Source organism: Mesocricetus auratus, unplaced genomic scaffold, assembly GCF_017639785.1.
Source record: "Mesocricetus auratus isolate SY011 unplaced genomic scaffold, BCM_Maur_2.0 Super-Scaffold_15014, whole genome shotgun sequence".
Taxonomy (NCBI): Eukaryota; Metazoa; Chordata; class Mammalia; order Rodentia; family Cricetidae; genus Mesocricetus; species Mesocricetus auratus.
In genome coordinates, this window is record NW_024429186.1 from 58,061,767 (window position 1) to 58,076,274 (window position 14,508).

Genomic DNA, 14,508 nt, shown 5'->3' on the forward strand with positions numbered 1-14,508 from the left:
GTGCAGGAGGAAGGGAGGGAGAGGGAACTGGGATTGACATGTAAAACAAGCTATTTAAAATTAAAATAATAATAATAATAATAATAATAATAATAATAATAATAATAATAATAAAGAAAGTGGGTTGAGCAAACTAATTAAACAGCATTCCTCCATGGCCTCTGTGTCAGCTCCTGACTCCAGATTCCCACTGTTTGGGCTCCTGTGCTGACTTCCTTCAAGGATGAACAGCAATGTAGAAGTGTAAGTCAAAACCTTTCTTGTCCCCAACTTGCTTTTTGGTCATGGTGTTTCCTTGCTGCAATTGAAACCCCAATTAAGATAGTAAAATTTGTTGTGAGTACATGTATATATACTCATGGAACACACCCTCCAACATCCCAAGTAAGTATTAAATAGTTTTTATTGTGACCTATCTTGAGAAAACAATTAAAGGCCATCTTTTTAATGACATAAATGTGTTACAGTGAAATGAGTACAATTATTAGGCTTCACAGACCACAGAATCACATAAGGTAGACTCTAGCAAAGAGTTTCAGGCTCTAAATACAAACTAATTCATAATTACAGCAGAAACATGTGTACTACCTGACAAATTGTTGTACCATTTATATGTGAATTTATTAAATATGGGCCTCCATTAGCACTTGAGTCAGAAGGTAGACACAACTTTCCATCATCAAACTATCTCAAGCATTAGGACAGAAGAGCAGTTTGGCACACAACAGTTATTAATTTGAGTCTGTACACCTAATGTTGTTTCTTTAGACAGGCTTTTCTCCTGGGTCCATGTTGATAGCTTGAAATTGCAGCCCTCCTGGTTTAGTGACCTGATGTTGTTGGTTCTAGGCAAGTCTGCACTGCTCAGCGCTGAAAATGATTGAAAGTAAAGGAGAACTAATGAAATCTTTTTCTCAAACCATTACACCAACTTTCACATGATATCTCTGACCATATATGATCTCACATTTTCATGCCTTACATTGTCATGGCTGAGATTCAACGGATAGTTATTGATAGTTATTGTCACTTCTTCATAGGCATGAGGAGCAGGTGAAAACAGTCTGTACCACATTGGAGACACCCTTGCTTTCCTTAAACCACCTCTACAGGAGCTTTTGGACCCAAAGAGTTGTGTTCCATAGACCTTGTCTCACTATTTGAGGACACAAATAACTGAAAGTTGATTTAGTGTCACTTAGGTTAATGAACCAAAAAAAAAAGTGTTCTCCTTCCTCATTTACATAAGCTGCTCACATCTAACCTTGAGTTTGCAGTAACATAAAGCATTCCCAATTATGTCAGAGAACAGTTTTCAAAACAAAATCTGCTGCAATATATTTTCAATTGAAGTTTTAGAGTCCTACTTATGAATGAAAAAGCTTTTAATAAGAGTAATATACAGTAAAGGTGTATCACATCCCTTTCAATAATAGTATAAGCAATAATTTTAATAGAAGTAAAATATAGGGTTTCTTACCAATTGATTTGAAATAAATAATTCTTATGATAAACTTTTTAAAATTAAGACTTTTAAAACTAGGTCACATATGCCTTCTGGAACAATTCAAGTCATTTTCTTATTTAAAATTTATTTATTTACTGAATGTGCATGAGTGCTTGCTTGCATGTGTATATGTGCACCATATACATGCCTGGAGGCAAGCAGATAAGACGAGGTAGTTGATTTTTCAACATTTGGAAATTTTGAAAGTTGATTGAGTAAAGCTCTGGATGACATTTTCCCAGTGTTTCACATGATGTTGGTCTATAGGACTGGCCACAGGAACACTTTTTTTTGTAACATACAGTAGATGCTACTGGGTTCAGTGAAGACTTATCCAAAAACAGTGATTCCCTTATACATTTAAAACAGCATTACTTTTCAAAATGATATAAAATATTCCAGCATAACTACATGAAAAAAACCCGTTAAATTTTTCTCATTGCAAATATTTGGATTAGTACATGGTAGCTGGAGATGGGCTCTTTCCCTTTCTCAACTTATAGTTATGCTGGTAGCCTCAACAGATACAGCCTGTTGCATATAGCAATACATGGTATAAAAATGGGTCCTTCATTCCATGTTGAGATGCTTGGAGCATGTTTACTCCACAATGACATGAAGTCCTTATGGCTTTGCATCTGTTACATCGACCTGGGATGGAAACTACAGTGAGATCTGAAGAAGAAGAGCCATGTGGAATGGGGTGGGGTGGAGTGGACCATGTCTTGGAGGAATGACAGAGGAGATGGAAGGAGATTCTGTGTTTTGTGGTTTGAGGCTCCGAATCAACCCAAGCAGACACAAGAGGTTCCTGCATAGCAAAATTTAATACAGGTCAGCACAAAATAAAGGGGAAGGGGAGGGGGCTGATTAATCATGGTTGCAGAACTGTGACCCGGAATGCCAGTTGAAGCAAGTACATAAACAAAAAAAATCACAAATATTTGTTGCCAAGTTACAGTTACAGTCTTCACCAATCAGGATTTAGAGATTCAGGGCTTCGTTCGATGTTTAATCATTATCAACTAAGACACAATGCAAGCTTTTCAGTAAAATCAATCAGATTTATTTGTTCTTTCTGTTGTTAGGAATAGCCATAATGTTTATAGAGAACTATAGATGCATAATAACTATTTCTATGGTTTAAGGAGGAGATAGGTCAGCTCATGAAGGGTTGCCAGCTCCCCTAAGTGGAAACTGAGCTTTGTTTCACCCTACAGTCAAAATGGCAGTACTTAGGACAAGGCACAGTTTGCCTATTCTCAACAAGTGATTAACCACACAGGACTGTAGACTCACTTGTGCTCCTTATTATTTTCCAAAGAAGACATTTTAGAGAGGATTCTTTTCATCTTTTGTCTTTCCAAGTATCACCCCCTTGTCTACCCCAACATTGTTGGTAAGGTAAAGGGGAGAACATTGACCCAGACCTGGAGAAGAAAAGACAGTTCATGAAGGGGAAAGTGAAATTGGAAGAGAATTGGGTGAAGGGAGAGTATATGCAACACGAAGGATGAAAAGTGAGCTGTGGCAGCAAAAAATGAGTTTCTTGTCAATGTGTTGGTGAAAACAAAGTAAGCGAAAATGAGATATGAGTTGGAGATCTCTGGTACAAATATTGGTGTAGTAACATTTCCTCTCTTTTGAGAGTATCAGTTTTGAGGGTCATAATTCTCAGCTACTAAGTTTAGTACAAAACTTTAAGAGCAGGCATAGAATTGACACCATGGAGTCCTTTAGTGTGGACATTAAACAAGAAATAGTGGGCTATCTGTAGCAGATACTCACTGAACTGATGGTTTTGTAATCCAAACGTGAACCTCAACCTTCCATCCTGCCCTTCTGGCTAGATTTTGAGTAACTGTCCATATGTCATTATCAGTGAATTAGAAGACTGGAAGAAGACACATCATCTCTAGAAACCACAGCAAACTTCTACCAGTAAGCTTCCTATTTCTTGGTTGAGCAAACATAGATTTGCTGGAACAGTGAGCACCTCACATCAGTGATTGCAAAATGGCAAAGAACGGGCTGAATCATTGAACAATAAATCATGTTAATGAGGCTTCGACTATAAGAAAAACTCTAGCCTGTAGCTGCAAAGTCACCTACAGATATAAAATAGCTATTTTCTATTTAGTATTTTATGTATGTGAGATCTTAACTCTATTATAAATTCTAGCATAAGTCTAACATAACTGTGTTATACAAAGTAGACTTAAACAAATAATCATAACAGTCTTCATTTTACCCACAGGCCTATTCAATGGACCTCCAGAAGTCAGTTTAGAAGCTGTTTCAAACTCATTCTTAAACTATTTCCCAATATTAAAACTATTACACAACTCTGACTCAACTCCATATCACCCATTGGAGACGTACTAAATTTTTATTATTATCTCATTGCCCTGTATTAATCACAAATTTCTGATGAAATTTAAACCAAAATAAGGTATGAAAATGGCTTGCTTTTCTGAAGAAATATTACATCTATGATAAAGTACAAGGTAAAATTTATTGAGAATTTGCTTTATGTAATTTCTATGCCAGGATCTGGTAGACTAAGTGATACAGGTAGGCATTATAATCTCTTCTGTGTTTCAAAATAACAATTGAGTCACTTATAAGACACACATTAGGCTAGTGACAGAACTGACATTTTACCAAAATCTATTTTATTGTGTAGAATTGTGAGCATGCTAAAGAATTTGGTTGTTAAGTTAATGTCATCGTTATTCAAATATTACAGAGCATACTTACAACAACTTAAAGAGTGTAGCCTACAGTATACCCAGGATCTACAGTGAAACACATATAGCTGAGATCCAAAACTGCACATCATGTTATTGTATTGACTTAAAAAGGTAATGATAGATATTTAAACATCTGATGACTGTGGTGTCTCTAGGTGATAGGAATTCAGTTCCATTATAATAATCTCCCCATAATATATATAGCCCACAATAATATATATAGTACATCATTAATAAAAACATTGTTTTATGGTGCTTACATATTTTAAAGTTCTGGTTTCTTCACTGGTATACCATATCTGACAGAAATGTACTTCCCTTGGTAACAACATCAATGTTGACTCTGCAGATCGCAGCATGTCCTCTTACTGGATTTTGAGATTGCCACTAAATGACAGGACACCATTAGTAGTAGAGATTCCTTAATAATCTTCCTTCACCTCCTTCCTTTGGCTTAAAATAAAATAAGATTGGCTTTACTTCTATGAAGCTGTGAAAAGTTGAAACCTTGCATTGTAACAGATTTATGAGAAACTCCACCCATTTGAGTGGGTTGTCACTTGCGTATCTTAGGACAAAAGAGACCAGCCCACAGGGCCCAGTTATGATAGAGTTACAAAGTGTAGGACTGGTTTTGAGGTCAATCTATATGACTCAGTCTGTGACACTGATAATTTAATAAGAGAAACACAGCTTCAGGTCAGAGACACTGAAACAGAATAGGTTACCCAAAGGCTCTTGACACTATCCAGAGCTCATATTTTCCCCTTTAAACAATGACCAAGAAACCCATACTCTGTGCTTACAATATCTAATTTCATAGACACAAATAAACAAGAATACAACTCTGAGTTAGAAGTTCAAATCTTTAGCATTAGTTATCTTTGAAACTATAAAGTCATAGGTTTCCTTTTTTGATGGTGAGGCATATGAGTCACCAGAGCAAGAAATTAGTCATGATTGAAAGACTAGCTTTGAATAATTGCATTCATGATAAAAATAATGATATTAACATAACATAAATCTGCTTGGCAAAGGACATTGCTCACATAATCTTATAATGCTAAGAAATCAATGGTGCAAATGTGCTCTCAGCTTCTTCTTAGGACAGAATGTAAATTTCCCTAAATATATTGAGCCTTAAGAAATTCACATTTAGTAAAACCTTTATACTCTTAATCTCTGCCAGTATTATTTATTTTGTACTAGACATTCAGGTGTGTTTTACTTAGCAATAACTATGTACATCATATAGGTAGCTGAGCAACTCAGGTTAATATCAGCATTTGACATTATAATTTTTATTGTGTTGGAGTTACACTAATTTTCAAATTTTATGATAGGTGGTAGTGTCATTCTTTTTAGCAATGAGTTTGCATAGAAATTTGTTTGTTGCTAACACTGAATCCTTACCAATTTCGAGTTTAATTAAAACATTTATTATGGTATGCATGGGATATAAAATGCATACAAACACACAAAAAACATAGTACACTGAATTTAGAGTCAGAGACACCTATGTGAAAATCCTGCACCACTAATTAGCTACACGAATTTATGTAATGTAATGATTGCAGTACAATGCCTACAGTGGCCCTTAACATAAGCAGAGCAAAGACAGTGGTCCCTAATATTGAGTGGGACTGGGAAATGTGTTCCCACAAGCTCACAGACTTGAAGTTATGTTAATGCCACTGTTTGAGGAGGTCCTGAAATATTTAGGAGGAGGAATCCAGCAGTAGGAAGTAGACCACTGGAAGCATGGGTGTTCTCCTAGTCCTTTTGCTTCCTGTCTTGCTTTCTGATTCCTGGCCAGTCATGATGTGAATTACTCATCCTGCAGCCTTTCCTTTCCCACCATAATGGACTGAAGTCCATTATGAACCAGAAATCTGCTTTGAGTTGTTTCTGTTAGGGACTGGGTAATAAAAATGAGAGAGATTACCTACACACCAAGCCTGAAGGTCATCACATGGTTCTCTTTCTTGAAATTATGGTTCTGTCATGAATTTAAGGGCCACTGTTTTACTTATCTTCCCCTAATTATTTTTATTGTTAATATTGGTCTTCTTGATATTTTTAATCCATATTCCACAAACTCACTATAATACAGTGGTACTTATGAAATATAAAATACCTTGTGCCTCTCTTATGTTGCATATTCAACTATTTATTGTCTTTTATTTCTTGGAAGATTTTTCTAAGTTATAATTATTTCATTTATTTTTCCAGATTATAATATAACTACATCATTTCCCCTTTTTCCTTTCTCCCTGCAAATCCTCCTCCTTGTCATCTTTCAAATTCATGGCCTCTATTTTCATTAATTTGCTGTCTATTCCTAAATTCATAGCTACAACTAGCTCAGTCTGTATAATGTTACTTCTATATTTGTTTTCAGGAATCACCAATTGGTGTGCTTTTTTTCCGGGGAAGACTATTTCTCCTGCTATCAGCATTCCTTAATTGATTGTAGGCTCCTATGGAGAGTTGAGGCCTTTCTACTTAGTCTTTACTATACTATAAATGGTCTTGATTTTTTTACTCAGCTCTATAATTTTATATTAATCAATATCTTCTAAGCTTCATAAGTCAGTAAAATAAAAATTCAAAGCAAAAATAGACCAAAAATAGAATCTTTATAATTTGTTTGAGACAAAGGTTAACTACATGATTGTGCCTTTGAATATGTTAGCCCCCTACATCAGCCTTCTTAGTGCTAGAATCATAGGTATGTGTCTCTATTCCTAGTTAGGATCTCTATAATTAAAAAGTTATATTGGATTTTGAGTTGTACACCTGTACAGAGTATTTCATGATCTATACAAACACTTAGACATATAAAATTAAATCATACAGCTGTGCATCATAATTTTAATGTAGAATGATAAATCATTTCAAATTGGAGCTTTGAAATAACATCTGTTGCTAATTCTGGTGTTATCATATTATATAAAGTCCATGTATAATTCGGAAATGTTTTAGTAGTGTAGGATGGATGCAAATGTTACATGCTTTGAACCTGAATTTATAATGTAGTACAAATTTAGAAAATCATATATTAGATTTTCTAAAATCATATAGAATATATACTAGAGATCATTTTGAATCATGATATTTAAAAAGATAATAAAAATAAGAGTCTAATGGACTTAAACACTATTACTCTCATATTCTCAGTGTATTAAACATTACGTAATATTAGTTTATTCTGGCCACTGTATTACAAAAATGGGATATCTATTTTACACTAAACCATGGCAAAATATATTTTAGATCATCATCAAGACAGGGTTTTCTAGTCTTCCAGGCAGCATACAACTGGAGAGTTTTCTCCTTCCTCCTCATACTGAGTATTTGAGGTGTTTTTTCTATGGTGCCACAGCTCTTGCTTTTGCTCCTCAGTTCATGGAATCCAAAACACAAGTCAAATTGTAAGGAACTATTCACTGTAGATTGTAAATACTTTCTGTTTGTCAGGGACATTCCCTTGACAATGGAATTTTAAATCAGATTACAACTTCCCAAATATGGTAAATTCTTACAAAGGACTCAGATCTAGGAAAAAGGTTTGCTCCTAAATCTCTTCTTTACCGATCTCAGATGTGGTTCCAGAATGGGGACAGAAAAGCAACCAAAAGTCAAAAGCATAAACACCAATAAAGCTTTCTTTTTTTTTAATTTTATTTTCCAGTTTAAATTTAGATAAGAATTTAGATAAGAATCAAGGTTGCTTCACAAGTCAGTTCCAGGTCCCTCTCCCATTCCCTCCCTCCCTCCCGTGCCCTCCCCCCCCCCCCCGTTATCCTCTCATTTCTCCAGGGAGGGTGAGGCCCTCCATGGGGGTGTCCATAGTGTGTCATTTCATATAGGGCAGGGCCTAGACCCTTTCCCAAGAGTTCTGGGTGAGAGTGCACCTCACATTGTTCTATTGGTGTCACTCCTTTTAACAAGGCTGTCATAGTGTTGTGGCCATGGTCTTAAATTTGTTTTTCCCTGGTTATCACAAAGCTAGGCTAGCATGTTTTGCAATTTCAGAACAAAATAAGTTTAGTTTACTAGCTTTAGGAGTTAACTTTTTATTTCCTATACTATCCCACTTTAAAATTAAACAATAAAAAACAAGGGCTCTCACAGTAGCTACAGTTCTCTGTAGCTACTTAAAATTAAATGCAACTATGAGCATTAAAATAACTTGCATTTAAAACCATTTTGCAAATTGGTTAGAAGATAGCCCCTAGAATTCAATAAGACAAGTTTAAAAGAGCCTTCATTGGAAGTTAGGATCTTATTCTTCAAAATGGAGGGTAAAAATGGAAATAAAAGTAGTCATTATGGAAGGAAATTTAGTGTGACAAAGGAACAATTTGTGAAGAAATAATGTTTGGGAATGATTATTATGAAAGAATTTAGCTTGTTTTCTTACCCTGCCATTTGGGACACTAGATTTAACCCTCTGTCAAAATCTGTAAACTACAAACCACTTTTATCCCCCCAAATTAATGTAATATTAAATGAGTTTGACCTACTATCAGATCCAGTGAGACATTCCTAAGAGCACCATTTGCTTCAAAGCAGCTAGAACTCTAAAGAAATAACTAAAGAAAAAACTGAAAGTCACATAATTTTGTTATTTGTTTACATATTCCAAAACATTAGCATTTGAAAATATATGACATTCAGCTCTTTGGAAGAGAGATAACTTAGCAAGACTGAGTAGTTTTATTGCTTATTAATACTATTGTTATTTTATGAGCATAAACTTCAGTAAAAGAATGACACAAGATAATAAAAATTGTCTGTTTCTTTATATAATCAACTGCATGTTAACTCTGAAATGATAACTAATGAAACTGAGATCTTGAGGACTTTATTTCACCTTTGCAGATAACATCAACACCCCTTCATTTATAAAGTAAGAACTGGGTTAAGTGAGTTCTGGTGTCTCTTGACTGTGACATGGTGTGGCTCACCCTGCCTGGCTCCTGTCCAGCCATAAGTAGCAGTAGCAGGGGTGTTTGGAGAAGTTACACAAGGAAGCTTCCACACATCATACAGAAACACGTGATCACTTTTCACAAAAGCTTTAGTAAGAGTGACAGATAATTTATGACATTTTATTCACACTACTAGCTACACAACTGGAGTACAAATACAAAAATTCAACTTAATCCTATGGGAAAATGTACAAACATATATAAAGCAGATACCACTGAAGCAATTTTAAGGCCACCTGTTTGATACCAAATGGCAAACGATTATTTGTCCATGTCTCTATCCTCCGTTGCACTTCCTTAGTTAATTACTTGGTATATTATTTCCTTAGTCACAAAAACAAAATATAACTAACCAGACTATCTTAGCTGTTTCTTTTGCTGTGATAAAATATCATGACTAAAAACTACATTGGGGTAGGAAGTGTTTGCTTCAGCTTGTATGTCCTGATCACCCTCCTTCATGAAGAAAAGTCAGAGTCACTCAGGGAAGGAACACGAAGTCTGCAGAGGCTGATTTAGTAGTCATGGAGGAGTGCTGTTTACTGCATTGATCCCCATTGTTTTCATATCTGCTGGTAAGCAGCTACACCTGATCCTACCACTAACTCAGCTCTGACTCTTTCTCCACAGCCACCACTACTGTTGCTGAGGCTGCATGCTGGAGCTCTTCACATCCATACACTTCTGCTACCTCCCATAAGGAAACAAATGTTTGACTTAAGTCTCTATCTGTCATTTTGTTTTACTAATAAAACAAAACTAAGCAAGGGATCCAGATGCTTTGGTAAAACCTGCTACTTCAAAGGCTCAGAGAAAGCAGCCAGCGACTTTTCTCCTCAGTTGTCTCAGAAAGAGACCCTCTCCTACTCTGTCAGAAAACTAAAGTCCTCCAACTGGATGTCCCTCCCTTCTACTGCCTGTACCTGCCATTCTCTGATCTCCCTACTTCACTTCACACTCTATAATTAATTCCACTCAACTGGTTGTTTTGCTTCACCTCTCAGCCTATGATTGATTTTATTTAATGCAATCTTGGGGTTCTCAGTGACTCCACTCAGTCCACTTTCTTAGAGCATCAGGATCCCTTGCTTAGGGATGGCACCACCCATGGTGAAGTGGGTACAAGGCTTGCCCACAGACCAGCCTGTTATAGGCATTTTCTCAGTTGAGGATCCCTCTTCTTATGTCAGCTCATGTCAAGCTGACATAAAATCTAGCCATCACATAGGCTAACAGCATGAGACATTTGTTCTTCCAGGTTTTAGCAAACATAGCAGTGGTATAGAATGTGCTGCTTCTCTACAGGAAAATGTTAGGTGAAAGAAACGGAGCTCACGACTACAGAGATCAACCCATTGGTCTTTCAGAGTGCGTATATTATAAGTAGCAGAAAAACCTAAGCTTTTCCTCTTTTGTAGTTATTTTATTTGAAACTGATTAATTAATTTTTAATAGTAAAATTTTCAAATGGTACATGTTTGAGTGTATAGCATAGCATTTTAACTTAATTTTGTTTTTGACTACTTCATAGCTAAAGGCAATGTTCTGTGATCATATTCTTCCCTGAGTTCCCTTTCTCAACCCCTTTCACTCCAACTGACCCCTTTTTTCTCAACTAGTACCTCTCCTACCCTCTCGCCCTTCCTTTCCATAATTTATTTCTTTTTTGTTATGCGGGTTTTGTATAGATGGCCACAGACACTTATGCTCATGATTGCAGTCAGCATATTACATACTGAAGACAGAGTCTCATATCACTCTCTCCCCATCCTCAGGTCCCTACAGTCCTTTCACTTGCCTCTTCCATGACAAATATTCCATGAGGCTTGGAGGAAGTGACACAGATTACCATTTAGGGTCAATTCCCGGTGGAAGGTTATTCTCAGAACTTTGACTAGCTAAATTTCTCCACTTTGACCAAGGCTGAGAGCTGTACTAGTCTATGATTATAAACATAAATATTTACAAATAGCTTAATTATATGTGCATTTCAAAAAACATTGTTAGTTGATTCCCCTAAAGAGTTTGTGATTCCCGCCGGGCGTTGGTGGCGCACGCCTTTAATCCCAGCACTCGGGAGGCAGAGGCAGGCGGATCTCTGTGAGTTCGAGGCCAGGCTGGACCGATAGCCTCCAAAACAATACAGAGAAACCCTGTCTCGTAAAAACAAAAACAAACAAACAAACAAAAAAACAATTAGAACTTAGGGATTTCTTGGGAATCACATGTCTGTATGTAAGACAGGTTATACCTTCCTTACAAACAGAACAGTGTGGCTGGCATTCAGGTTGGTTATGATATTTCAGACTTTGCAGACTAGACTTGCTACTAGCTAGCTATGGAACATCAGTTTTCTCATTTCATCTCTCAATAACCTCATTTTCTTTACCCATAAACTAATGTCTATCTTCCAATGAGCAAAACAACAACAACAAACACTGTAATTAACTTACATACCGCTACATAGTGGAGTGTTAATAAACCTTAGTTAAAACATTGAACATATACATACATGCGTACATCGTTACATCTTGACAAAACTTTATAAAATATCAAGAAATAGCTTGCTATGTTTTCCAGTTTCAAAGCCACACACAAATAAGCCACAAACAAACAGTGAAATTCTGCTAATCTTGCAAATCTTGCCCATCAGATTAGTATAGGGGAAATTTCAAAGCCAAGGAATGATTTTGTTTTAGGATCAATCTTAATAACATCAGTACAAAATCTAACATTTCTCAGAGATTTCTGAGATATTAAATATTCATTGAAAAAATGTTGAAAATAATACCGATATCTTTTTTGCTTTTCAGTATTTGACTTTACAAGCAGAGTTCAAAATTTAAGTCACTATCTCATTTGTTTTCCAGGAAGTAATCTGTAACAGAGAAGATTGTCCACGTGACCTTTGCTCACAGGACTGCAGAGAGTAGCCACAGGCTAGCAGATGGCACAAGTCATGGCATTGCCTGCAAGGCAATTGCTGTCATCTCTGATTGTTATCTTTTAAAGGTGGAAGCTTTTGGGGCCTTCAGTCCTACACTTTAGAATATACACCTACCAACTTTTCCAAGCCATATACAAATGAAATAATTGATTAAAAAACACTTCTATACTTAACTGAAGGGGAAAAGCTGTTACTTTATCCACATATGTGTGTCCTTTCTTGGGAGAAGTTTTCTGACTGATCTGTCCCCATCATATCTACACATTACTCCCTTCCCCCCACATCAGGAATGACTCAACTTAGAGAATCAATAAACATAATTCCTCACACAAATAGACTAACAGACAGAAAACACATGATTAACTCATTTGATGGAAATAAACAAACAAAAAATCCTTTGACAAAATCCAATATCTACTCACTCTAAAATTCCTAGAGAGAATAGAGACACAAGATACATATCCCAACATAATAAAGGTGATAGACAAGAACCACACAGCCAACATCATCCTAAACAGAGAAAAACTCAAAGCATTTCCACTAAAACTGGTAACAAGACAAGGATGCCCACTCTTTCCACCATGTTCAGCACAGAAGTCCAAGTCTTAGCTAGAACAGTAAGACAAGTGAAAGAGACAAGGAAGGGCAAAAAGAAAAAAGTCTAAGTATCTTTATTTGAAGGTGATATGATTCTATACATAAAAGATACTATAGATTCCACCAGAAAATTCCTACAGCTGATAAATAAATTCAACAAAGTAGCAAGAAACAAAAGTAAAATAGAAAAATCAGTGACTTTCTATATACAAATGACAAACATGCTGAGAAAACAATCAAGGAGGCAATACCATTCAAAATTACCTTAAAAATCATGGAATAAGTCTAGGAAAATTGGAAGACTTGTACAGTCAAAACTTTAAAATACTGAAGAAATAGAATAAGGCTAGAATATTGAGATACCTCCTGTGTCCATAGATTGGTAGGATTAAAATTGTGAAAATGGACATCTTGCCAAAATAATCTACAGATTCAATGGAATCTTCATCAAAATTCTAATGCAGCTCTCACAGAAAAGGGAAACAAATCTTAAATTTGATATGAAAATACAAGAAACCAAGGATAGCCAAAACACTATCAACAACAAAAGTCTGTGGTACGCATCACCATCTCAGACTTCAAATTAGAATACAGAGCTACAGTAATAAAAATGATATTTACAGTAAAACATACTCACTGGTCAATGTAATAAAATTAAGGAACCACATATAAACCTACACTCCTACAGCCAGCTGATTTTAACAAAGAAGGCAACAATACACATTGGGAAAAGGACAGCATCTTCAAGAAATGGTGCTGGTCAAACTGGATAATTACAGGTAAAAAGAATGAAACTAGAGCCTTATCTCTCACCCCACACAAAACCAACACCAAGCAGATCAAAGACCAAAACATAAGGCTTGATACCCTGAGTCTGATAGAGAAAATAAAGAACATGCTTTAAACCATTGGCACAGGAAAGGACTTTCTGAATAGGACCCCCATAGTACCAACATTAAGAATGACAATGAATGAGGTCTTATAAACCTAAAAATGTCTGTAGATCAAAGAGCATCATATCTCAAGTAAAGGGATGATTCTTATTATGAAAACGTGAACTTCTGGAATCCAGTTGTAGAGAAAGGGGAATGACAAACAAAGGAGTCAAGACCATGCTGGGGGAAACCCACAGAAACAGCTGACTTGAGCAAGTAGGAACTCATGGACCCCAGTCTGACAGCTGGGGAACCAACATAGGATCAAACCAGGTCCCTGAATGTCGCCATCTAGGAGGCCTGGGCAGTCTATGGGGTCTCTGGCAGTGAAAATGTGATAATGGACATCTCTTTCCCAGGCAGCAGTGACCTTTGCAATAATATGATCATCTTCATGACAGGATTTAGCTCCTTTGTAGCTTGTAAACTTTTTGTGCTTTTATTATGAGAAAGGTCATACATAAACAGAAAAGAAAATAATGCAATTACTCTAGACACCTAAAGTTAAATGTTATGCTTAAAATTAAAAATTAAGTATTGATTGAATTTAACATGAAAAAATAGTGTTACCAAACTAAATATTAAAGAGATTACTGATCAAATATCATTAAGCCCTGGAATTTAGTCTTTGCTTCAGCTTATTAAGCATATGGTATATTTCAAGAATGCTTTTTTTAAACATTTTTTTTATTTTAAATAGCTTGTTTTACATGTCAATCCCAGTTCCCTCTCCCTCCCCTCCTCCTGCACCCCCACCATCCCCCCCGATCCT

The 14,508-nt window shown here is 36.0% G+C and overlaps 1 long non-coding RNA gene across 1 annotated transcript; it reads right to left on the bottom strand.

Moving 5' to 3' along the window:
- Positions 1–385: 385 nt before the first annotated feature.
- LOC121139487 lies at positions 386–4,729 on the bottom strand. The gene is made up of 2 exons (XR_005876440.1): positions 4,521–4,729; positions 386–870 (listed from the first exon to the last, which is right to left on the bottom strand). It is a non-coding gene; the product is annotated as an uncharacterized LOC121139487 (long non-coding RNA).
- Positions 4,730–14,508: the final 9,779 nt, after the last annotated feature.